General features: G+C 44.0%; 1 long non-coding RNA gene and 2 other non-coding genes across 3 annotated transcripts; all 3 read left to right on the top strand.

Moving 5' to 3' along the window:
• Positions 1-15,760: 15,760 nt before the first annotated feature.
• LOC121045218 (small nucleolar RNA U2-19) lies at positions 15,761-15,840 on the top strand. Its single transcript, XR_005797645.1, has one exon. It is a non-coding gene; the product is annotated as a small nucleolar RNA U2-19 (small nucleolar RNA).
• Positions 15,841-16,152: 312 nt separating this feature from the next.
• On the top strand, positions 16,153-16,222 carry LOC121045217 (small nucleolar RNA U2-30). Its single transcript, XR_005797644.1, has one exon. It is a non-coding gene; the product is annotated as a small nucleolar RNA U2-30 (small nucleolar RNA).
• Positions 16,223-20,720: 4,498 nt separating this feature from the next.
• On the top strand, positions 20,721-23,587 carry LOC121045149 (uncharacterized). Its single transcript, XR_005797611.1, has 3 exons — positions 20,721-21,258; positions 22,726-22,888; positions 23,111-23,587. It is a non-coding gene; the product is annotated as an uncharacterized LOC121045149 (long non-coding RNA).
• Positions 23,588-23,829: the final 242 nt, after the last annotated feature.

Below are 23,829 nucleotides of genomic sequence, written 5' to 3'. Positions count from 1 at the left end.
ATGTTGTCTGGCAGGTTGATCTATTGTAAAGCTATCCCTTTTCCTAGTTTAATTAATACGTTTTTGGGGCGCCTGGGTGGCGCAGTCGGTTAAGCGTCCGACTTCAGCCAGGTCACGATCTCGCGGTCCGTGAGTTCGAGCCCCACGTCGGGCTCTGGGCTGATGGCTCAGAGCCTGGAGCCTGTTTCCGATTCTGAGTCTCCCTCTCTCTCTGCCCCTCCCCCGTTCATGCTCTGTCTCTCTCTATCCCAAAAAAAAAAACAAAAAAAAAACGTTGAATTAATACGTTTTTTGTGTGTGCGTGTGGTACTTCATAAAGTGCTATGTAAACTCCCATTCCTCATCCAACTTGGACACATTAATTTTAGTATCCACGGCTGCCTCTTGGCTGAAATATTGTTATTATGATAGCTGCCAAATGGTGACTCCCTAGTTCCACCAACTCTCTGTTGTTCTGCTCAGTGGTAAAGCTTCATCTTTTCTTCATTTATTTATATCAGTATTAATATTATTATTTATTTTGATGTTCAAAGTGTCCAGATTCTGCCAGCGGGAGCCTCTTCAAGCTGGCATCTGTGTCTTTTTGATCCGTCCCTGGTGTGGACTGAATTATGTTCCCACAAAGTTCTTGTTGAATCTTTAGCTTCCAGTGTGACTGTGTTTGGAGGTGGGGCCTTTAAGGAGATACTTAAGGTCAATGCGGTCATCAAGGTGGGACCCTAACCCAATAGGACTGGTGTCCTTATAAGAGGAAGAAGAGGGGCGCCTGGGTGGCGCAGTCGGTTAAGCGTCTGACTTCAGCCAGGTCACGATCTCGCGGTCCGTGAATTCGAGCCCCGCGTCGGGCTCTGGGCTGATGGCTCGGAGCCTGGAGCCTGTTTCCGATTCTGTGTCTCCCTCTCTCTCTGCCCCTCCCCCGTTCATGCTCTGTCTCTCTCTGTCGCAAAAATAAATAAACGTTGAAAAAAAAAATTAAAAAAAAAAAAAAAAAGAGGAGGAAGAGACACCAGGATGGCCACAGGAAGGCCATGTGTGTGGACGCGACCAGACGGCTGACATCTGCAAGCCAGGAAAAAAAAGGCCCCAGGAGAAACCAAACCTACCAACACCTTGATCTTGGACTTCTAGCCTCCAGAACTGGGAGAAAATACATTTCTGTTGTTTAAGCCACCTAATTTGTGGTATTTTGTTATGGAAGCTCTAGCAAACTAAGAGTTTCTTTCAGCGATTCCCTGCTTTGTGGCACAAGATGTTCCAGGCTCATTTGTGTTTTCCCTGCCCCAGCCCTGGAGCCACGCCGTTTCTCCAAAGAGTTCTGGCTCCTTTTAGTGGAAAGTGGTACTTAGAAACCAAGGTAGATGCTAAGTGTTCATTGCTGTTGGAATGTCACTGCTCCCAAGGCTTCTCAAAGGACAGAACTAGGGAATACATACAACTACATATATTCACATCTACGTTTATTTCTCTGTTTATTTGTATACATTGAAAACTATAAAACGATACAGACACCTCCAATTCCAACCCCAAACCACAGGGTTCATTCTCATTTTCTCCTTTTTCCTACCTGTAATGTCCTTCTCCAACAACAAGAAAGCTGGTTTCCATTTTCTTTAATATAAATACTTATGTGATCTATTCCCCTGTTTGTAACAAATCTTCTCCATCTCTGCTGCCACCTCCTCCTCATGTGGATTCCATCTACTCTCTGCCTGGGCTCTGGTACCCCATTCCAGGCCACCTTCTGCATAGATGCCTTTCCTATGCCACCCAGGCTAGCTCCTCACACTTGGTCAAACCCACCCCCACTCCTTGGATGTCCTCCTTACTCTTCTCGGTCTGACACCCTACGCCTGGCCACCCTATATACATGGAATCCTTCTTGAACATACTGTGGTTGTGCCTTCCCATGCCACATGTGTCCCCACGCAGGGATGTCCTCCTTAGGTTCTAATAAACTGGATGGTTCCATGCATTGGAAAGCCACCCCTGTCTTGCTGACTTACCATTCGATCCACCCTCTCCCCAAGGTGGATGTCCTCATTGCCTTACTCTGGCTCTGATCCCTTTCTCCGGATCACTGTGGCTTCCACCACCACCACCACCATGGGCACCTACCTTGGTCTGGCCTACATAATGGCTTTAGGGTTGACTCGGTCAAGTAGAAAGGGAAAGAGAAGGGAAAGCAAAGGAAGGAAAGGAAAGGAGAGGAGAGGGGAGGGGAGGGAAGGGAAGGGGAGGGGAGGGAAGGGAAGGGGAGGGGAGGGGAGGGGAGGGGAGGAGAGGAGAGGAGAGGAGAGGAGAGGAGAGGAAAGGAAAGGAAAGGAAAGGAAAGGAAAGGAAAGGAAAGGAAAGGAAAAATGAAAGGGGAAAGACACAGGAAGAGGAATTTTAAACAACTGAGGTATACGTACTTTAAAGTGCACCAATCTTTGAGTGCCTGGGTGGTTCAGTCGGTTAAGTGTCCGACTTCTGCTCAGATCATGATCTCATGGTTCGTGAGTTCGAGCCCCACATCAGGCTCTGTGCTGACAGTGCAGCGCCTGCTTGGGATTCTCACTCTCTCCTCTCTCTCTGTCCCTCCCCTGTTAGCACTTTCTCTCTCTCTCTCTCTCTCTCTCTCTCAAAATAAATAAATAAAAACTTTTTTTTGAAGTGCACAAATCTTAAGAGTATACTTCATAAACTTCTACAAAGTAGAACATTACCAGAGCCTTAGAAGATCACTCATACACCATCCAATTATTGCCTTTCTCACGATAACTAACTTCTATCACTATGGAATAATTTTGTTTATTTCTAAACTTTATGTAAATGGAAACACATAGTATATTCTTTTGTTTGTGACTGACTTTATGTATTCAACACTATGTTTATGAGATGTATCCATGGTTTTGCGTGTAGCAGTAAATTGTGCTTTGGCATTGCTGTATAGTATTCCATTGAATGAATATACCACTATTTATCTACCCATGCCATTACCAATGGCTATTTGGATTCTTTCTAATGTGAGTAATATGGCTATTAACAAACTCGCAATACCCTTTTGGTGTGTATATATGTGCATTTCTATTCGATATGTGCTTGAGAGCAGGACTGTTGAATTATAATGAATGTGTACACTCAGCTTTAGTAGTTATTGCCAGAGTTTTCGTAAAGTGGTTGTACAAATTTACACTTCTCCCAGCAATGTGAGAGTTCCAGTGGCCATATCCTTGTCAACACTTAGTATTGTCCATCTTTTAAATTTTAGTCATTCTGGTGAATATGCAGTAGTATTTCATTGCGGTATTAACTTGCATTTCTCTGATAACTGGGGAATGTTTTTTAAAATGTATTATTAGCTATGTATATATCTTTTTTAATGAAAATGATATTGGTTTTTTCCTATTTGAAAAAAATTGAATTGTCTGGGGCACCTGGGTAGCTCAGTCGGTTGAGCATCTGACTTCGACTCAGGTCATGATCTCAGGGTTTGAGGCTCGAATCCACATCTGGCTCTGTGCTAACAGCTCAGAGCCTGGAGCCTGCTTTGGATTCTGTGCCCCCCTCTCTGTGCCCCTCCCCTTCTCATGTTCTGTCTCTCTCCTCAAAAATAAATAAGCATTTGGGGCGCCTGGGTGGCTCAGTCGGTTGGGCGGCCGACTTCGGCTCAGGTCATGATCTCACGGTCCGTGGGTTCGAGCCCCGCGTCGGGCTCTGTGCTGACGGCTCGGAGCCTGGAGCCTGTTTCGGATTCTGTGTCTCCCTCTCTCTGACCCTCCTCCATTCATGCTCTGTCTCTCTCTGTCTCAAAAATAAATACACGTTAAAAATAAATAAATAAATAAACATTTAAAAAATGTATTAAAAAATTGAATTGTCTATCTTTTTTATCTTATTTTGTGGGATAACTTTAATATATTCTCGATACAAGACCTTTGTCAGATACATATATTGAAAATATCTTTCATTCTGTGGCTTGCCTTTTCACTCAATCATGTCTGAATAAATAGAAGTCTTTGATTTTACAAAAATACAATATTATTTTTATGGTTAGTTGTGTGTTTTACTTAAGAATTCTTTGCTTAATTCTAAAATAATGAATTTATTTTCTTTTGGTATTCTCCCTCATTTTCCGCCAGAAGCTTACTTTTTCTTTTACTCTTCACATTTAGTTTTGTTAGATGTAGTTTTAAGTTTTTCCAGAGATGTATATGAACGTGGCTTAAGAGGCAAAAAATTTACAGGGCTTGGAAAGAAAAGTAGCAGTCTTGGATCCCTTCATACTTATTTCTTGCTTCCCCAAGTCCCAATTTTCATTTCAATCAGCTGGGGGGGGGGGGGTGTGTCTCTCTCTCTCTCTCTCTCTCTCTTTTAGAGAAATTGTCCTTATCTCTAAATAACAAGCTTTTGTTCCCAATTCTTGATTTTTCAGTTTGGGGCATTCTCTTTTGACTTCCCAGTGTGGAAGATGAGGGTTTAATTGCTTTTAATTCCTTGCCTGTACCACACTTAATCACCCTTCCAGTCTCACCAATCTTGCAATATGGTTACATGATAATTTTGGTTAGGCCAGTTTTCAGTGTTTACTTACCCTATTATGACTATGTAATTGTTATTTGTGTCTGAGCTGTATGGTGTACTATGGTCGCTTTTTCTTTTTCTTCCGGCGTTAATAATTATCTTTTTGTTGTTGTTGCTGGTGTTCATTTAGTTTTCTAAAAAAATTTTTTTTTCAACGTTTATTTATTTTTGCGACAGAGAGAGACAGAGCATGAACGGGGGAGGGGCAGAGAGAGAGGGAGACACAGAATCGGAAACAGGCTCCAGGCTCTGAGCCATCAGCCCAGAGCCTGACGCGGGGCTCGAACTCACGGACCGCGAGATCGTGACCTGGCTGAAGTCGGACGCTTAACCGACTGCGCCACCCAGGCGCCCCTCATTTAGTTTTCTAAATAATAACCACCATTGCAACCTTAGTTGTCCAAATCTCCCATTAAGATGTTCTGACACATCGGGTAGTCAGTTTTCTCTTCTTGTACCAATCTCTCCTGCAGACCATTGATCTACCCCCAATCCCATGGCTCTCTAGCCCCCAAGAACAGCTCTCATATTGAACTCGTCCACCTTCTTCCTTAGGGTTCCCTTTGCCTCTTTCCTATATCTGAGTCCCTCAATTTCTGAAAGCTATGTCTTCCTCTTTCTTGTCTTATTCTCCTGGTTTTAGGAGTACATTCTCCAAAAGGTTCTAGGGAAGGTATCCAAAAGGGATCTAATTCCTGCAACTTTGAACATCTGAAAATGTCTTTAATCTACCCCCGCACTTAACTGATAATTTTGTTGGGTATATAGTTCTAGGTGACAAATAGTTTTCCTTTGAATTTCAAAGGCATATTTCTAGTGTCCTTCATGTTTATATTAATGATCTATCTAGAACGGATTTTCTGTATGGTGTGAGGAAGGAATCAAAGTTTACCAGAAGGACAGTAAATTTATCCAATACCATCTATTAAAAAGATCATTCTTTCCCCATATCATAGTATTGGACCACGTAAGTGTGGGTCTGTTTCTGGACACGCCATTGTATTTTATCAATCTATTTGTCTGTAAGTTTAACTTGTATTTAACTGTTTAACTTGTATTTAACTGTTTTAATTTTTGCAGCTTTGTAATAAGTATTCCTAACAGCTAGTTTATGTCCTCCAACGTTGAGCTTCTTTGAGACCATCTTTGTTATTCTTTGTCTTTTGCATTTCCATATATATATTTACTTATTTTGAGAAAGAGAGAATGCGATCAGGAAGGGGGGAGAGAGAGAGAGGGAGAGAGAGAATCTTAAGCAGGCTCCATGCTGTCAGTGCAGAACCCGAGATGGGGCTCAAACTCACGAACTGTGAGATCATGAGCTGCGCTAAAATCAAGAGACAAACACTTAACTGATTGAGTCACCCAGGCGCCCCTCCATATAAATTTTAGAATCAGCTCATCAATTTCCACCAAAAAAAAAAAAAAGCCTTCAGAAATATTTAATTGAGTTTTTAAAAAATAATAGCTTTGAGATTTAATTCACATACCATAAAAATCATTTATTCAAATAAGTGTATAATTTAATGGATTTTAGTATATTCAGAGTTTTGCAACCGTTAACACAGCATAGTAAATTTTCAAAAATTTTCATCACCCTTCAAGAAAACCCCATGCCCATTAGCAGTCACCCCCTCCATGCCCCAACCCTAGGCAATCATTAATTGTATTTTCTGTCTTTATAATTTGCCTATCCTGGACAATTCGCATAAATGGGATAATAAAATATGTGGTCTTTTATAACTTGCTTCTTTTACTTAGCGTAACATTTACAAAGTCCATCCACATTATAACCTGTGTCAGTATTTCATTCTTTTTTTTTTAAATAATTTTTATTTTAACGTTTATTTATTTTTGGGACAGAGAGAGATAGAGCATGAACGGGCAAGGGGCAGAGAGAGAGGGAGACACAGAATTGGAAACAGGCTCCAGGCTCTGAGCCATCAGCCCAGAGCCCGACGCGGGGCTCGAACTCACGGACTGCGAGATCGTGACCTGGCTGAAGTCGGACGCTTAACCGACTGCGCCACCCAGGCGCCCCAGTATTTCATTCTTTTTATGGCTGAATAATATTTCACTGTAGGGAAGTATCACATTTTATTTCTCCATTAGTTGATGGTCTTTGGGTTGTTTCCATATTTTAGCTATTATGTGAATATATTGAGCTATTACTGTGAATATTCATGTGCAAGGTTTTGCGTGGACACGTTTTAATTTCTTTTGGGCATATACCTAGGGTTGGAATTGCTGGGTTACATAATAACCTTATATTTATCCTTTGGAGAAACTGACCACCTATTTTCTAAGCAGGTTGTACCAATTTTTTTCTTCTTATTTTTTTAAACTTTATTTTGAGAGAGAGAGAGAGAGAGAGAGAGTGCAAGTGGGGAAAAGGCAGAGAGATTAGGAAAGAGAAAGAGAATCCCAAGCAGGCTCCACACTGTCAGTGAAGAGCCTGATGCAGGGCTTAAACTCATGAGCCATGAGATCATGATCTGAGCCAAAGTCGGATGCTTAACTGACTGAGCCACCCAGGCACCCTGAGGTTTCACCAATTTTAAATGTCACCAGTAGTGTGTTAGGTTTTATTCAGGTTGAATTGAATCTGTTGGTCACTTGGGGGAAGGATTGTTCACTTTACAATATTAACACTTCCAATCTATAAACACAGTGTATCCCTATTTCTTTTTTAAAAAAGTCTCTTTTGGGGCGCCTGGGTGGTGCAGTCGGTTAAGTGTCCGACTTCAGCCAGGTCACGATCTCGCGGTCCGGGAGTTCGAGCCCCGCGTCGGGCTCTGGGCTGATGGCTCAGAGCCTGGAGCCTGTTTCCGATTCTGTGTCTCCCTCTCTCTCTGCCCCTCCCCCGTTCATGCTCTGTCTCTCTCTGTCCCAAAAATAAATAAATGTTGAAAAAAAAATTAAAAAAAAAAGTCTCTTTTCCTCTCAGTAATACTCTGTAGCTTTCTGTGTAGAATTATAAACATATTTTGTCAGAATTATTGCTAAGTATTTAGGCTTTTTAATATAAAAAATACTATTGTCAATGAAATCTTTTTTTCATTTTCTGATTGCTTATTGTCAACTTATAGAAATATAATTGTTTTTTGCACATTGATCTTGTTTCCAGTAAACTTGCTAAATTTATTCATTCTTCTATCATATCTATAGGTTAAAAAATCTCAATATACATAATCATGCTATCAACAAATGACAACAGTTTTTTTCTCCTTTTCAAATCTTACATCTTATTTTTTTTTCTTGTCTTATTGCAATGGCTAGAGCTTCCCATAAAATTAAATGGAAGTGGTGGTAGTGGTGGACATCCTCATTTGTTCCGGTCTCAAAAGGATAGCTTCCAGGGTGCCTGGGTGGGTCAGTTGGTTAAGCGTCTGACTTTGGCTCAGGTCATGATCTCACGGTTCATGGGTTCAAGCCCCGCATTGGGCTCTGTGCCAACAGCTCAGAGCCTAGAGTTTGTTTTGGTTTCTGTGTGTCTCTCTCTGTCCCTCTTCCACTCACACTCCTGTATCTCTCTCAAAATAAATAAATAAACATTAAAAAAAAAAAGATAGCTTCCAATACCTTACCATTAAGTGTAATATTTGTTATAGCTTTTCTGTTTGATATTATCAAATTAAGAAAATTCCCTTTTATTCCTAGTTTGCTAAGAATTTTTACCATGAATAAATGTTGAATTTTTATTCAATGCTATTTTTCACATTTATTGAAATATGACTTTACTCGTTTATACTTTTAATGTGGTAGATTACATAATTGTTTTTCAAATGTGGAGGCAACCTCACATTCCTGGAATGAACTCTAGTTTGTAATGATGCATTATCATTTTTATATAACTTTGGATTTGATTGCTATTATTTTGTTTAGAATTTTTTTTTAATTAAAAAAAATTTTTTTTTCAACGTTTATTTATTTTTGGGATAGAGAGAGACAGAGCATGAACGGGGGAGGGGCAGAGAGAGAGGGAGACACAGAATCGGAAACAGGCTCCAGGCTCTGAGCCATCAGCCCAGAGCCCGACGCGGGGCTCGAACTCACGGACCGTGAGATCGTGACCTGGCTGAAGTCGGACGCTTAACCGACTGCGCCACCCAGGCGCCCCTATTTTGTTTAGAATTTATGTCTATGTTTTAACAGATATTATTCTGTAATTATCCTTTTTCTAATGTCCCAGGTGGGTTTTAATATCAAGGTTATGTTCCCCTCATCCAAAAAGTTAGGAAGTATTCTTTCCCTCTCTCTCTCTCTCTCCCTTCTCTGTAAGAGTTTAAAAGAGGGTAAAACTGACATAATTTCTTTCTTTAATGTTTGGAAAAATTCACCAGTGAAGCCATCTGGACTTAAAATTTTTGTTGTAGGAAAATGTTTAAATACCGACAAATTTTTCTAATAGATATAAGACTATTCTTTATACTGTCTGCTGTAAAATTTGGCAAGTTGTGTTTTTCAATTAACTTGCCATTTCATCAAAATTTTTAAATTTATTGGCATAGAGTCATTAAAATATCCTCATAATACAGGTGCCTGGGTGGCTCAATTGGTTAAGTGTCCAACTTCAGCTCAGGTCATGATCTCACATTTTGTGAGTTCAAGCCCTGCATCAGGCCTTGTGCTGACAGCTCAGAGCCTGCTTTGGATTCTGTGTCTCCCTCTCCCTCTCTCTCTCTCTCTCTCTCTCTCTCTCTCTGCCCCTCTCCCACTCGTGTTGTGTGTGTGTGTGTGTCTCTCTCTCAAAAATATATAAACATTAAAAAAATTAAAAAGTAAAATATCCTCATAACATTTTAATTGTCTGTAGGATTTATAGTGATGACCTCTTGTTCCTGATATTGTTGATTTGTGCCCTTTCTTTCTTTCATGATCATTCTTGGTCTTTATTATTCCTGCCTTCTATTTTATTAGGTTTGTTTTGCTAGGAGGTTTATTTTGATATCTTAAGTGATTTCTCAAACTTTCTTCTTTTTTAATGTATATATATGTCCATAAATTTTCCTCTAGAACTGTTTGGCTACGTCCCAAAATTTTAATATATTTAGTTATTACTTAAAATATTTTCTGATATCAAGCATATTTTTCCTTTGAGTAATAGGTCATTTATAAATGTATTGCTTAATGTTGAAACATTTGGAGATTTTCAAGTTATCCTTTCGTTACTGATTTCTAGCCCAGTTCCATGGTCGTCTAAGATCGTACTCTGTATGATTCCCATTTTTTGACATTTTCCAGGATTTCCCTTGTGACGTGGTATAAAGTCAATTTTGGTAATTTTTCCAAGCACCTGAAAAGAATGTGTATTCTTAAGTTATTGGCTATATTGATGTACGTATAATATACAGTTTGATCATATTGGTTTAAATTCTCCCTATACTTATCGGAATTTTTTTTCCTGCTTTTCTATCAATTGCTAAGAGAAGAAGTTTCCCTCCCTCTATTTCTAGTTTGCTAAGAGTATTCACCACAAATGGGTTGGATTTTCTCAAATATTTTTTCTGCATCTCTTGATTATGTGATTTTTATTCTTTAGCTTGTTGATATTATGGATTACACTAATCTAATCGGTTTTCAAATGTTGAACCAGCCTTGTATACTTGGGATAAATCCCACTTGGTTGTGCTACATAATTCTTTTTATGTATAGTTGGATTTGATCTGCTAATATTTTGTTGAGAATTTTTGCATCTATGTACATGAGAGACGTTGAACTCTAGTTTTTTTTTCCTTGTACTATCTCTTTAGTTTTGCTATTAGGATAATGTTGGTCTCATTGAATGAGATAGAAAATAATCTCTCTGCTTCTATCTTCTGGAAGAGATTGTAGGGAATGGATATCATTTCTTCCTTAAATTCTTGTTTTTAATGTTTTTTTTTAAATCTTATTTTTGAGAGAGAGAGAGAGAGAGAGAGAGAGAGAGAGAGTGCAAGCGGGGGGAGGTGTAGAGAGAGAGAGGGAGACACAGAATCCAAAGCAGGCTCCAGGCTCTGAGCTGTCAGCACAGAGCCCGACGTGGGGCTCGAACTCACGGACAGTGAGATCATGGCCTGAGCTGAAGTCTGACGCTCAACTGACTGAGCCACCCAGGCACCCCATTAAATTCTTGGTAGAATTCACCAGGGAACCCATCTGGGCCCGGTGCTTTTTGCTTGAGAAGGTTATTAATTAACAATTCAATTTCTTTAACAGATATAGGCCTATTCAAATTGTCTATTTTTCCTTGTGTGTGTTTTGGCAGATTGTCTCTTTCAAGAAATTTGCCCATTTTGTCTAGGTTGTCAAATTGTGGGCGTAGAGTTTTTCATCATAGTCCTTTATTATCCTTTTAATGTACACAAGATATTTCACAACGGTTTCTTTCCCCTTCTCCTTCCTGGAAGTCTGAGGGGATTTTTCTCTGATAGAAACTTTTGGAGCTATCGGAAGTAAAATTCACAGAAGTGTGAGGCTCCTCTATAACTGGGTCCCTCTGAAATTTTTAACTCTTAGACTTTCCATACGAAGCCTCACAAAATTCACCAGCTAGAGCTCGGGTTTTCCTACCGTGGCCCTGGTCCCGGCAGAGATTTCTGCTCAAGTAAGTTGTGATTACCGTATCTGCCTATCTGTCTTTCCAAGTCTCTCCGATATTGGGGACAGGAGCTTGCCCCGTCATGGATTTGGGAAAAGCTGTTGATTTTTTCAGTTTGTTCAGCTTTTTAGTTGTTTTGGGGATGAGGTTATGACTTCTCCGTTTCTTACATGCCAGACTGGTATCATCTTTATTTTTTAAAGATATTTTCACTTGTTTGCCAGTCATTTTACAGTGCTTCAAATATGTCATTTCATTGTTTTCTCATCCCCATCATTTCTATGGAAATATTCGATGTCAGTCTTATGTCTTAAAGACAGTATACAGTTGGGGTTTGATTTTTGAAAATCCAGTCAGATCATCTGTGTCTTAGAGGATTTAGATCATTTACATTCATGTTTTCTATGAGTCTCATGTATTCTTTATCTCTCTTTTCTTCTTTTCCTGCCTTCTTTGTAATTAATTGATTATGTTTAAATATTCCTTTGATAGTCACTAATGTCTTAATATCGATATTGTTTTTAAATTTTTTTTCAACGTTTTTATTTTATTTTTGGGACAGAGAGAGACAGAGCATGAACGGGGGAGGGGCAGAGAGAGAGGGAGACACAGAATCGGAAACAGGCTCCAGGCTCTGAGCCATCAGCCCAGAGCCCGACGCGGGGCTCGAACTCACGGACCGCGAGATCGTGACCTGGCTGAAGTCGGACGCTTAACCGACTCCGCCACCCAGGCGCCCCTCGATATTGTTTTTAAATACCTTTAGCAGTTGTTTTAGGGCAGAGATCAGCATATGGCCCATGGCCTGTTTTTTATGGCCCATGAAATAAGAATGGGTTTTTTGGGGTTTTTTAGTTTATTTATTTTGAGAGGGAGAGAGCATGAGCAGGGAACGGAAAGAAAGAGAGGGAGGGAGTGAAACCTAAGGAGGCTCCGCACTGTCAGTGCAAAACCCAACGCGAGGCTTGCACTCAACAGACCCTGTTGATCATGACCCTGAGATCATGACCAGAGCGGAAATCAAGAATCAAGACGCTTAACCGACTGAGCCACCCGAGCGCCTCAAGAATTCTTTTTCATAACACGTTATTTTGTAGAACAGTTTTAGATTTAAAGAAAATTATGAAGAAAGCATGGAGTTTCCATATACCCTGTGCTCAGTCTTCTCTATTATTAGCATCTTCCATTATAGTATGGTCCATTTGCTACAATTAATAAACCAATATGGATACATCATTATTAACTAAGGTCCATACTTAATTCAGACTTTCTTAGTTTGAAGAAATTGTGATCAGATACAAATAACAAAAATTTACCATCTTAACCATTTTAAGTGTTCAGTAGTGTTAAGTATATTCATATCGCTGTGCAACTGGTCTCCAGAAGTCTTCTCATCTCGCAAAAGTGAAACTCTATACCCATTCAACAACATCTCCCCATGTTTCCCTCACCCATCCTCTGGCAACCACCATTTACTTTCTATTTTTGTGAATTTCACTACTCTAAATACCTCATGTATTGTGGAATCATATAATATCTATCCTTTCATGGCTGGTTTATTTCACTCAGCATGATGTCCTCAAGGTTCATCCATATTGTAGCAGGTGTCACAATTTCCTTCTTTTTTATGCTTGAATAATATTCCATTGTTTGTATATTACCACATTTTGTTTATCCACCCATCCATCCACCCATCCAGCCAGCCATCGGTGAGTACTGGGGAGATTTCCTTAGTTTTTACCTAATGTCCTTTTGTCATTCCAGGATCCCATCCAAACGTAATCACGTTACATTTAATCATCATGTTTTCTCAGGCTCCTCCGGGCTGTGACAGTTTCTCAGACTTTCTTTTTTCTTTTTTCTCTCTTTTCTTCTTCACTTTTTCTGTTTGTTTGGAGTGTTTTGTTTTCTACTGTTTTGTTGTTGACCTTGACAATGTTAAGAGTGGCACTATGTCGACCTTGACAATAATGTTGACCTTGACAATGAAGAGTGCGCTAGCCAGATAGTTTGTGTAACGTCCCTCTATTTGGATTTATCTGATGTTTTCCTCATGCCCTGATGGGGATTATGGGGTTTTTTTTGAAAGAAGACCACACAGATAAAATGTTATTTTAATCACATCACATCAAGACTACATATTATTAACATGACTTATCACTGTTTAAATAGATCTTGATTACCTGGCTGACATAGTGTTTATCAGGTTTCTCTAATGTCACCCTTTCATCCTTTTCCATACTGTATTATTTGGAAGAAAGTCGCCATGCCCAGCCCACACGTAAGGAGTGAGGAGCTATGCTCACCTTGAGAACAGAGTATCTACATAAATTAATTATCTAGGATTCTTCTGCCTGGGAGATTTGTTAAGAATAGTTTTGGGGCGCCTGGGGGGCTCAGTTGGTTGAGCGTCCGATTTTGGCTCAGGTCATGATCTCACGGTTCCTGGGTTCAAGCCGTGTCGGGCTCTGTGCTGACAGTCCAGAGCCTGCTTCAGATTCTGTGTCTCCCTCTCTCTCTGCCCCTAACCGCACCCCGCCCCCACCCCTCCCCCCACCTCGCCCCGGCTCACACTGTCGAGAGAGAGAGAGAGAGAGAGAGAGAGAGAGAGAGAGAGAGAGAGCCCATGCTCGCGTGAGAGTAGGGGAGGGGCAGAGAGAGAGGGAAAGAGAGAGAGACAGAGAGTGAATCCCCAGCAGGCAGTGCTCAGCTCAGAGCCTCCTTTGGGGCTCAGTCCCACGAACTGTGAGATCACGACCTGAGCCGAATTCAAGAGGTAGATGCTCAACTGAGTGAGACGTCCAGGCGCCCCACATTTTATTCTTTTTGATTTAAATAGTCAATTACCTATTAAACAAATTTTTAATTGAGAAAATATTTTTTACATTTAACCCCATATTTTCCATTTGAGGTTCTATTCATTCCTCTGTGTAGATCCCAATTTCCATCCGGCATCACATCCCTTCTGCTTAAAAAAACGTTAACGTTTGTTATAGTGCAGGTTGACTAATGATAAATCCCTTTATTTTTGTGAGTGTTGGAAAAAATCTTCTTTCACTTTAATTTTTAATCTATTTTCACTAAGCCGGGGAGCCTGGGTGGCTCAGTCAGGTAAGCGTCTAATTCTTGATTTCCGCTCAGGTCATGCTCTCACAGTTCCTGAGTTCGAGCCCTGCGTCGGGCTTTGCGCTGACAGTGCGGAGCCTGTTTGGGATTCTGTCTCCCTCTCTCTCTGCCCCTCCTGTGCTCTCTCTCTCTCTCAAAAAACAAAGAAATAAAACTTTAAGGAAAAGAGATATTTTCACTAAGCTTACAGATCTAGGTTGATAGTACCTCATTTACTCACAACTTAAAAAATTGTGTTCTATTTTCTTTTTTTTTTTTTTAATTTTTTTTTCAACGTTTATTTATTTTTGGGACAGACAGAGCATGAACGGGGGAGGGGCAGAGAGAGAGGGAGACACAGAATCGGAAGCAGGCTCCAGGCTCTGAGCCATCAGCCCAGAGCCCGACGTGGGGCTCGAACTCACAGACCGCGAGATCGTGACCTGGCTGAAGTCGGACGCTTAACCGACTGCGCCACCCAGGCGCCCCAAAAAATTGTGTTCTATTTTCTTCCGGCTGTATAGTCTCTGACAGTAAGGCTGTGATCATTTTATCTTGGTCTGTCTGTACGGAATGTCCCTTTCCCCCCTCTAGCTTCCTTTAAGATCTTCTCATTGTCACCGACTTTCAGCAATTTGATTATGATGGACCTCGCTTTCATTTTGTGGTGAGCGTTGAGATTCTTGGATCTTTGGTTTCCTAGTTTGGGTCAAATTTGGGAAATGTTGAGTCCCTATTTTTCTGATTTCCCTCTCTTCCTGGACTTAACACTACAAGGGTGTTAGGGTACTTGATATCTTGTCATAGGCCGCTGGTTCTCTTCTGTTTTCGGTGTGCTTCTTTTCAGAAACGTTCTGCTGATGTGTCCTCAGATAGCTTCCAGTCTACCGATGGCCTCTTCTGCAATGTCTAAGATGCTGCTAATCCTATCTATTCAAGTCACATTTAGATTTTGCCTATTTTTCATCTCTTCAGTGTGTCAGTCATAGGGCTGTTTCTTTGGAGCGATGCGCCTCTTAAGATTTGGCTCTGTTTTTAATTTTTAGCGGTTTAACTACAATGTGCCTAAGTATGGTTTTCTTGTAATTACCCTATTTATCTTGATTCTTATGTCAAGTATAGAAAATTTGGGGCTAGTAATATTGTTTCTGCCCCATTGTCTCTCCTCTTCTCCTTTTTTGGCCTCCAGAAACAGATGTTAGACCTTTTATTGTGTTGCATGTAACCGTAGCGCCATTTTCTGTGTTCTCCATCTTTTTTCTTTCTTTTCCTGTCTGTGTTTCAATCTAGGTATTTCCTACTGAATTCTTTTCCGGTTCCCTAATTCTCACTTCTGCTCCGTCTGTCCTGCCTTTAGACCTGCGTAATAAATTCTTCATTTTAGTTATTGTATTTTTTCCATCCTAGGATTCCATTTGATTCTTTATTGTTCATTAAGCCCCCTTCTTTCATGAAACTCTACAGCTTTTCATCTGTTTTGTTATACGGTATGATCTTAGTTATTTTCAAACTGTGTCTTCATGGAAACAGCCAAGTTTGAGCATCAGAAGACCTTCCAGTCTACCTAATGCATGACCACTGTAGTTTTGAGAAGCGAATGTATAAAGTAATTTAAAACAATGAGGCTTACGTCTGTGGGGTGTGTGTGTGTGTGTGTGTGTGTGTTTATTAAGGTGACAGTGGACAACTGAGTACTTGCTGATGGATGAATGACATTGGGTGGGTGCTGATGGATGAGTGACAATGAAGATGTGTGTATATAAAGGCTAATCAATTCTGAACAATGATGAAAAGATTTTACAGTTGGAGCACCTGTCTGTTCAGTTGGCAGAACATGTGACTCTTGATCTTGGGGTTGTGAGTTCGAGCGCTGGGTGCAGCAATTACTTAAAATTAAAATCTTGGAAAAAAGAAGAAAAGGTTTTACAACTGACCTTTCTAACTACGAAGGTTTCTACATTTGATCTGAGCTTAAAACTGGAAAGAAAAAAAACCCTGATAACTCCAATATCTGGATCTCCTGGGAGATTGTATTTTATATGATCTGTCTCTCTCTTAGGTTTTAGGCATTAGTTCAGTTTCTTCGCATACATGATAATTCATTTTATTTAATGTGAAGCAATCTCAAATTTATAGCATGGTCCCAAATATAGTACAAAAACCCATATTCCTGACTCAGCTGAGGTATGTTGCCACCATCCCCCAAACGCTTCAACTCATGATTCCCATGAACAAAGACATCCTCCTGGATGACTACAATACCATCATCAAAATCAGGAAATTACCATTGGAACATTACTCCCATCTAACCCACACCCTCCATTCACCTTTCACCAGTGATCCCAATAATGCCCTTGCAGCAAAACCATCCAATACAGGATCACATGTTACACTTGGCTCTCAGATATCTCTAGTCTCCTTCAATATGGAACAGTGTTTCAGTCTTTTCTTGACTTTGAGGACACTCTTGTAGATTATAGGCCAGTTATTTTGTAGACGTTCCCTTAAGTTGGACTTGTCCGATGTTTCCTCATGACTAGATTTGGTTTGTGCATTTTATGTAGCAATGTCACAGAAGCGATGCTCTGTGTCTCTCTCATTGCCTCCTATTGGGTAGTGCACGATTGTAAGTTGTCCTATTACTGCGATGTTTATTTTGACCTCTTGATTAAGTTGGTGTCTGCCGGCCTTCTCCACTGTAAAGTTACCCTTCTCCCTTTGCAATTGATAAATATTTTGTAGGAAAGCACGTTGAGATTATGTCAACATCCCATTGCACAACAAACCTTCTGTATTTGCATTCAGTGTATCAGTATGGAGTCATGGATTCCCATTTTACTCGGTAAGTTATAATCTATTAATATCATTATTTATTTTGATGTTCCAAATAACCAGATCCTGCCAATGGAAGTCCCTTCCAGCTGGCTTCTGTATTCCTTTGACATGTCTCCATCATTCTTTGGATGCTTATTTTTAGAACAGCTTTATTGAGTATAATTCACATACCATACAATTCACCCATTTAAAGTGTACAATTCAGTGGTTTTTGGTACATTCACAGATGTGTGCGACCATTGCCGCTGTCAATTTTAGAACAGTTTCATTGTCTCAAAAGTAAACCTTGTAATCTTTAGCTATCATCCTCGTATCCTCCTGTCCCCACTTTAGCCCTAGGCAACCACTAATCTACTTTCCGTCTCTATATGTCTCCCTATTCTGGAACTTCATGTGAATGGGATCATATAACAGTTGGTGTTTTCTGGCTTTTTTTCACTCAGCATAATGTTTTCAAGGCTCATCCAAGGTGTAGCATATAGAATTACGGTAAAACGTTGGATTGTGAGTAGCTTGTTTGGCCAGTGTTCCACAAGACGAGCAAAACGTTCTAATAAATTTTAACTTGATAAACGAGCAACGTCTCACAATACGAGTAGCACGTGACACCAAATGTCACAACTGAGCCCGTGGTTCTACTCTCTCTCTTTCTCTCTCTCTCTCTCTCTGAGGGATTGTGGGTGATCGTCTCCCATGCTCAGATGCTCGGGTCTCAGGCCCAGGTGACCACCGACGAGCTGATGGATCCGCATCGTGAGCAAAAAGCTCAAGAGGTTATGGAGGACTGCAGAGGAGGAGGGGAAAGGTGGAGGAATCCCTCACTTCAAATGAGATTAGGGAGATGTGTAAAATGTGGGCAACAGTGCAAAATTTTGTAGAAGATCACCATCCGAATAAGGCTGTAACAGTGCGAGCGATGAATCTGTTTAACGACAACGCAACGTCACATTTCTGTGAAATCCTCAAAAGGGGGCAAAAGCAAGTGTCATTGGATAGGTTCCTTGTTAAATTTCAGGAAAAGAGAAAGATTCCATGGAGCCCACAGATAGCAGCAATTCCGTGAGTGATAGTGAAAGTCATCCTCCACAATAACCTTCCTCTCCCTGGTCTCCCTCACACCAGCCACGAAGGTTTTCAAAGGTACGTGCGGGTGAATTTGTTTCTTTTTCTTTATATTTTGTATTTTCATCATTATTTTGTATTACATTACAGTATTGTAATCATTTTTTATATGAATATTTTTGGGTTGTGGAACGAATCATCTGAGTTTCCATTATTTCTTATTGGGAAATTTGCTTTGATATACAAGTGCTTTGCATTACAAGCATGTTTCCGGAACAAATTATGCTCACAAACCAAGGTTTTAGTGTACTTCGTCCCTCTTTATGGCTGAATAATATTCCATTTTATGGATATACCATATTTTGTTTGTTTTCATCAGTTCATGGGCATTTGAGTTGTTTTCACCTTTTGACTATTATGAACAGTGTCGCTATAAACATTCCGGCACAAGTCTTTGTGTGGATGTGTGTTTTTATTTCTCTTGGGTATGCTTAGAAATAGAATTGCTGGGGGCGCCTGGGTGGCTCAGTCGGTTAAGCGGCCGACTTCGGCTCAGGTCACGATCTCGCGGTATGTGGGTTCGAGCCCCGCGTCGGGCTCTGTGCTGACTGCTCAGAGCCTGGAGCCTGTTTCAGATTCTGTGTCTCCCTCTCTCTCTGACCCTCCACCATTCATGCTCTGTCTCTCTCTGTCTCAAAAATAAATAAAGGTTAAAAAAAAATTAAAAAAAAAAAAGAAAAGAAATAGAATTGCTGGGGGGCACCTGGGTGGCTCAGTCAGTTGACCGACTTCAGCTCAGGTCACGATCTCACGGTTTGTGAGTTTGAGCCCCGCGTCGGGCTCTGTGCCGACAGCTCAGAGCCTGGAGACTGCTTCGGATTCTCTGTCTCCCTCTCTCTCTGCCCCTCCCCCACTCATGCTCTGTCTCTCTGTGTCTCAGAAATAAATACACACTAAAAAAAAATTTAAAAAAAGAAATAAAACTGCTGGATCATATGGTAACTCTATTTAATCATTTCTGAGTATTTTCTGCACAAAGGTAAGTCAGGCTTGTCTTGTACTTTCCCTGCCCCAGCCCTGTAATCAGCCATTTCTCCAAGAAGTCCTGGTTTCTTCAGGCAGACAATGGTATTTAGAAATCAAGACTTCAGCATAGCATAACGTTTAGAGTTACCAAATCACTGTGTTGTAAGCCTGAAGCTAATGTTCACATTGTGTGTCAACTACACTTCAATTTAAAAAAAAAAAAGAAAGAAAGAAAGAAAAGGGGCACCTGGGTGGCTCAGTCTGTTAAGCATCCGATTCTTGTTATAGGCTCAGGTCATGATCTCACGGTTCGATTCATGAGATCAAGCCCTGGGTCAGGCTCAGTGCTGACAGTGTGGAACCTGCTTGGGATTCTCTCCCTCCCTCTCCCTCTGCTTCCCCCTCACTTGCTCTCTCTCTCTCTCTCTCTCTCTCTCTCAAAATCAACATTAAAAAAAAAAAAGAAATCAAGACATGGTGCTAGCTATGCTCGTTATCATTAAGATGTCACTGCTCCCCAAGCCCTCGCAGTAGATGAAGCTAGGAAATATACGCACGTATGTACATAAATGTGCAGACATCGACACATACACACAACATAAACACATATACACATTTACATCAACAATTATTTTTATATCTACTTACTTTGAAAATCATGAGATCTCACCAATATCTCCAATTCCAGTCTAACACCGTAGGGTTCATTCCAGTTTTCTTCCCTTCCATATTTGCAACACCCTTTGCCAACATGGAGAAACCTGCTTCATTCCCTCCACATATGTACTTACTGGATCGGTCCCACTGTGGGTAACCATGGCCCATTGCCACTGCTTGCCATGCAGACCCCTCCTCAGCCCTCCTGGGCTCCCACACCTGCCTCAGGCCACCCCCACCGCCCCTTCTCCCATCTGGACATGTTTTTCACCCCCACAGGCTCTGACAGCCAAGGCTTTGGATGCCCTGCCCCTCTCCAGCCCACCCCTGCAGATGCCCTTCTCATCCCCTGCGGACTCCACTTCCCAGTGCTTGGCCACTACCTTGGTCCAGTGACCCCTTCACGGCCTCAAGGTCCAACCAATCTCCCTCACTGAGATGGCTCCATGTGGATATCTTCCTTATCTCGTATGGGCTTTCACATCCCACAGCAGTGCCTTCCTCCTTGGATGCCCTCCTTTGTCTGCTTGAGCTCTGACATTCAGGAGAGGCCATCTGCTTACATGACTGAGCTTTGACTTTCTCCTCTCTCTCTCTCTCTTTCTCTCTCTCTCTGCACTCCCCACCCCCAACACCCACCTGCTCTGCTCTGGCTGTCCCCCCAAGCAGGAAAGCCCTCCTGACTTCACCTGAGCTGTGAAACCATTGCCGGACACACCCCCACCCCACCCCCCACCAAGGGACATTCACCTTGGTCCACTTACCTAAAGGCTTCTGGACTGAACTGTGCTTAAAGGGAAGGGAATAGAAGGGAAGGGGAAAAGAAAGAGAGGGGCGAGGAGGAGGAGGAGGAGGAGGAGGAGGAGGAGGAGGAAGACAGCTGCCTGGCAATTTTTTTTTTTTTTAATTGAAAGGTGGACGTTGTGTGTGACAGGTGGTGGAGGGTCTGGTTGATGGCCTCTTCTCCCACAGAGAACTTCACTTCCTTCTCCAGACAGAGTCCCTTCCAGGGTCCCAACGGTAAGCCAGATCAGAGCAGGCTGAAGAGTGAGCCCAATGGCAGCAAAGACAGCCTTTGTAAGAAGTGTGCCCGGAAGGGAAGAGAGCGCCAGGAAGGTGATGTGGGGGCTCGGGAGAGCAGGGAGGTGAGAGACACCAGCACGCATATGTGGGCATATGTGGGCGGATGGGAAGGAGGCTCCACCATGGGATGTGTGGGCAGCCCCGGGAGAACCGGGGTGGGGAGCTGGGGCAGGAGTGCGGGGCCCCGAGCCTGGGGAGGCGGGCTTTGGCCAGGATGGGGTACCAACCGCCTCATAGGGTGAGGGGAGGAAACGCTAGCTCGGGCCTGCCAGGTGTATGGGACTTGGGCTGGGTCGCCGCCTGCATTTGTGTGCGTCTCCAGGCGGCTCTTTCCCGGACTGGCTGAGGTGAGCTCACCGCAGAGAAGGGTAGCCCAGGGTGGGGGGGAAGGAGGGAGAGGGAACCGGATGCAGTGGGGAGGGGGGGATATCGACCTAGCCGGGGGGGGCGGGCAGCCAGGGCAGGGGGGAGCTCCAGGAGGGGAAGGACCTGGGGAGGGGGCGTTATTAATTGGAAGGGGACTTGGAGGTCCCATCTCTTTGTCTAGACGGGGAGCATCTGAGAGCAGTGACTGTCCCTTCCCCTCTGATAATGGTCCCAGCGCAGAGCCTCCCTGTAGGAAGTGAAGAGGCAGCCTCTTTTCTCATTTTCCAGGGCGGGGGGAGGGGAGCAGTGTGAGCCCCAGATTTGCTGCTTCATGGCCGGTGTGGGGAAGTGAGGGTCCCTCCCCTCTGCCTCCCTCCCCTCCCCAGTTAGGCCTTTTGCCCCCCCAGGGATACTGGAGCAGACCAGTGTTCTGGGTAGGGGGTGAGAGAGGGGGTAGGGAAGGGGCTGGGGGCTTTCTCTCCCCCTCCCTCCATCCACCACGGGTCAGGCAGGGGTGGGGCGGGGGGTGGGGGGGACCAGCAGCCCCAGGCTGGATTTGTTTCTCATTTTGCTCTTGGCTCTTCTGGTGGAAAAATCGAAGCTCTCCCTTTGGTACAGCTGAGGCCGAGAGCAGAAAGGCGAGCGTGGCTGGGAGGCTGTCCTGGCGGGGAAGTTGAGGGGCAGGCGGGGCCTGGCTGGGAGAGACTGTCCCCCCTTCTCAGCCCCCTCTGCTTCTACGTGGCTCTCCAGGCCCAGGCTTCAGTCCTGCAAGGCTGAGGTGGAGGGGGCGGGGCCTGGGAGGAGGCCAGCACTGGCTTGGGTTCAGCCTCAGGCCCATAGCACCCTCTCCCCGGCTTGTCTCCAAAGCTGCCTCCAAAGGGTGACTTCAAGTCCCCTTGGTGTCCTAGAAGGAACCACTGGGAAGCTGCAGCAAAAGGGAGCTGAGTCAGGCTAGAACACGGCTTTTTCCTAAAGGGGAGGCAAGCTGTGTGCTCAGAGTGTTCCCCAGACAACCACCGGGCCCTTCCTGAACACTTGAGGACACGGGAAGCCTCTCTGTGCATTATCCAGGTCACGTTCACAGCCACCCTAAGCAGCAACAGCCATCCCCGTTTTACAGGGGGAGGAAACTGAGGCTCTGAGAGGCCAAGGTTTGCAGAGCCTCTAAGTGGCAGAGTCAGGATTTGAACCCACTTGTGCCTGGCGCATTGGATGGTGTTCTTTCCTGGAAACACTGGCAAGCCTTCCTCCCCCGGGGCCCGGAGCCCCCTGAACGCCTCTTGGTGAGCTGGCCCATCAGGGAGAGAACCCTCAGGAATCCGAGAGGTGCTTGGAGCCATGCCCTTGCCTCAGCCCTGCCCCGCAGTCTCTCCCACCGTCCCCAGCACCTTCTTTGGCAGAGAGGAACCTGGGGAGATCTCCCACCCACCCCCACTCCATTTTTCCAGCCACTCCAGTCCCTCACCCAGGCCCCCTTTCCAGCCTGATGGAAAGAGGAGCCCAGAGAGGAGCCCAACCACTTTCCCTCTGGAATCTGCTGCCTCGGCTTTCGGATGGAGAAACCATCTGGAGTGTATTACGGGCGGTGGAGAAAGCCGAGAGCAGGAAAATGTGAGTTGGCCCCTGAGACTCCCGTCTGCAGGAAGAAGGGGCTCAGTGCTCTTCAGAGGATGGGCCAGCAGCTGCCCCCCACTTCCCCAGTCCCCGGAGGGGGCAGATAAGAGATGTGCCCCGGGGAGAGGGTGGCCTGGGGAGGACCGTGCCCAGGCCTCTGGACACCTCTGTGGAGCCCTGCTTGAACCTGCTTCTCTTACCTACCCTCCCATTTCACAGATGAAACGGAGGTCCAGAGAGGGATAGTAACTTCCCCCAGGATCACACAGCAAGTCAGGGGGAACCAGATCAGAGGGGTGAGGGCCCTCTAGGCTCTTCCGGGGGGGGGGGGGGGGGGGGGGGGCGGGGCAGGAGCCCCTCCCCTGCACAGCCCCAGCTCCAGACGTGGCAGGGCCAGCAGGAGTGAGGTTTCTCTGCTCCCTCCCAAGTGCCCTGCTGGCGGCTCCCGAAATAAAAATCAAATGTGGGCTTGGCAGAGCGAGCGGGGTGTGGGAGAGCAACCGGCAGCGAGTGGCGGCAACGCTGGGTTTCATTCTTTCCATTGTAACTTCACCTCCTAACCTCTGGCATTTTAATTATTCTCCTACCCGCTTGCTGCTGCTGCTGCTGCTGCTGTTGGGGCCAGAGGGTGAGCTCACCCTTTCCTCCGGCCAGGGAGGGGGCGGCCGCTGCCGGGACCCCCAGCCTCCAGCCTGCTCCCGGGAAGCTGGGGGGCGGTGGGAGGGGGCGGCGCCAGGCAGGGGTCACAGGCCTAGAGGCTTCCCTCTGCCTCTGCCTTCCCCGGCGGGGTGGGGTGCCCAGAAAGGGCCAGGCTCCCAGACATCCAGCCTGGCACCTAAGGTTCTATGGGTGAATCATTAGGTCCTCACATCCACTGCTCCATTTAACGGTGGCCACCGTCTTCCGCCAACGCGTTACAGGCCCACCGCCCACTTTGT

This window comes from Herpailurus yagouaroundi, unplaced genomic scaffold (assembly GCF_014898765.1).
Source record: "Herpailurus yagouaroundi ecotype Mexico unplaced genomic scaffold, PumYag 189, whole genome shotgun sequence".
In the NCBI taxonomy this organism is placed as follows: Eukaryota; Metazoa; Chordata; class Mammalia; order Carnivora; family Felidae; genus Herpailurus; species Herpailurus yagouaroundi.
Note: the sequence above shows the minus strand (reverse complement) of the source record. Positions and strands in the feature narration are given on the sequence as shown.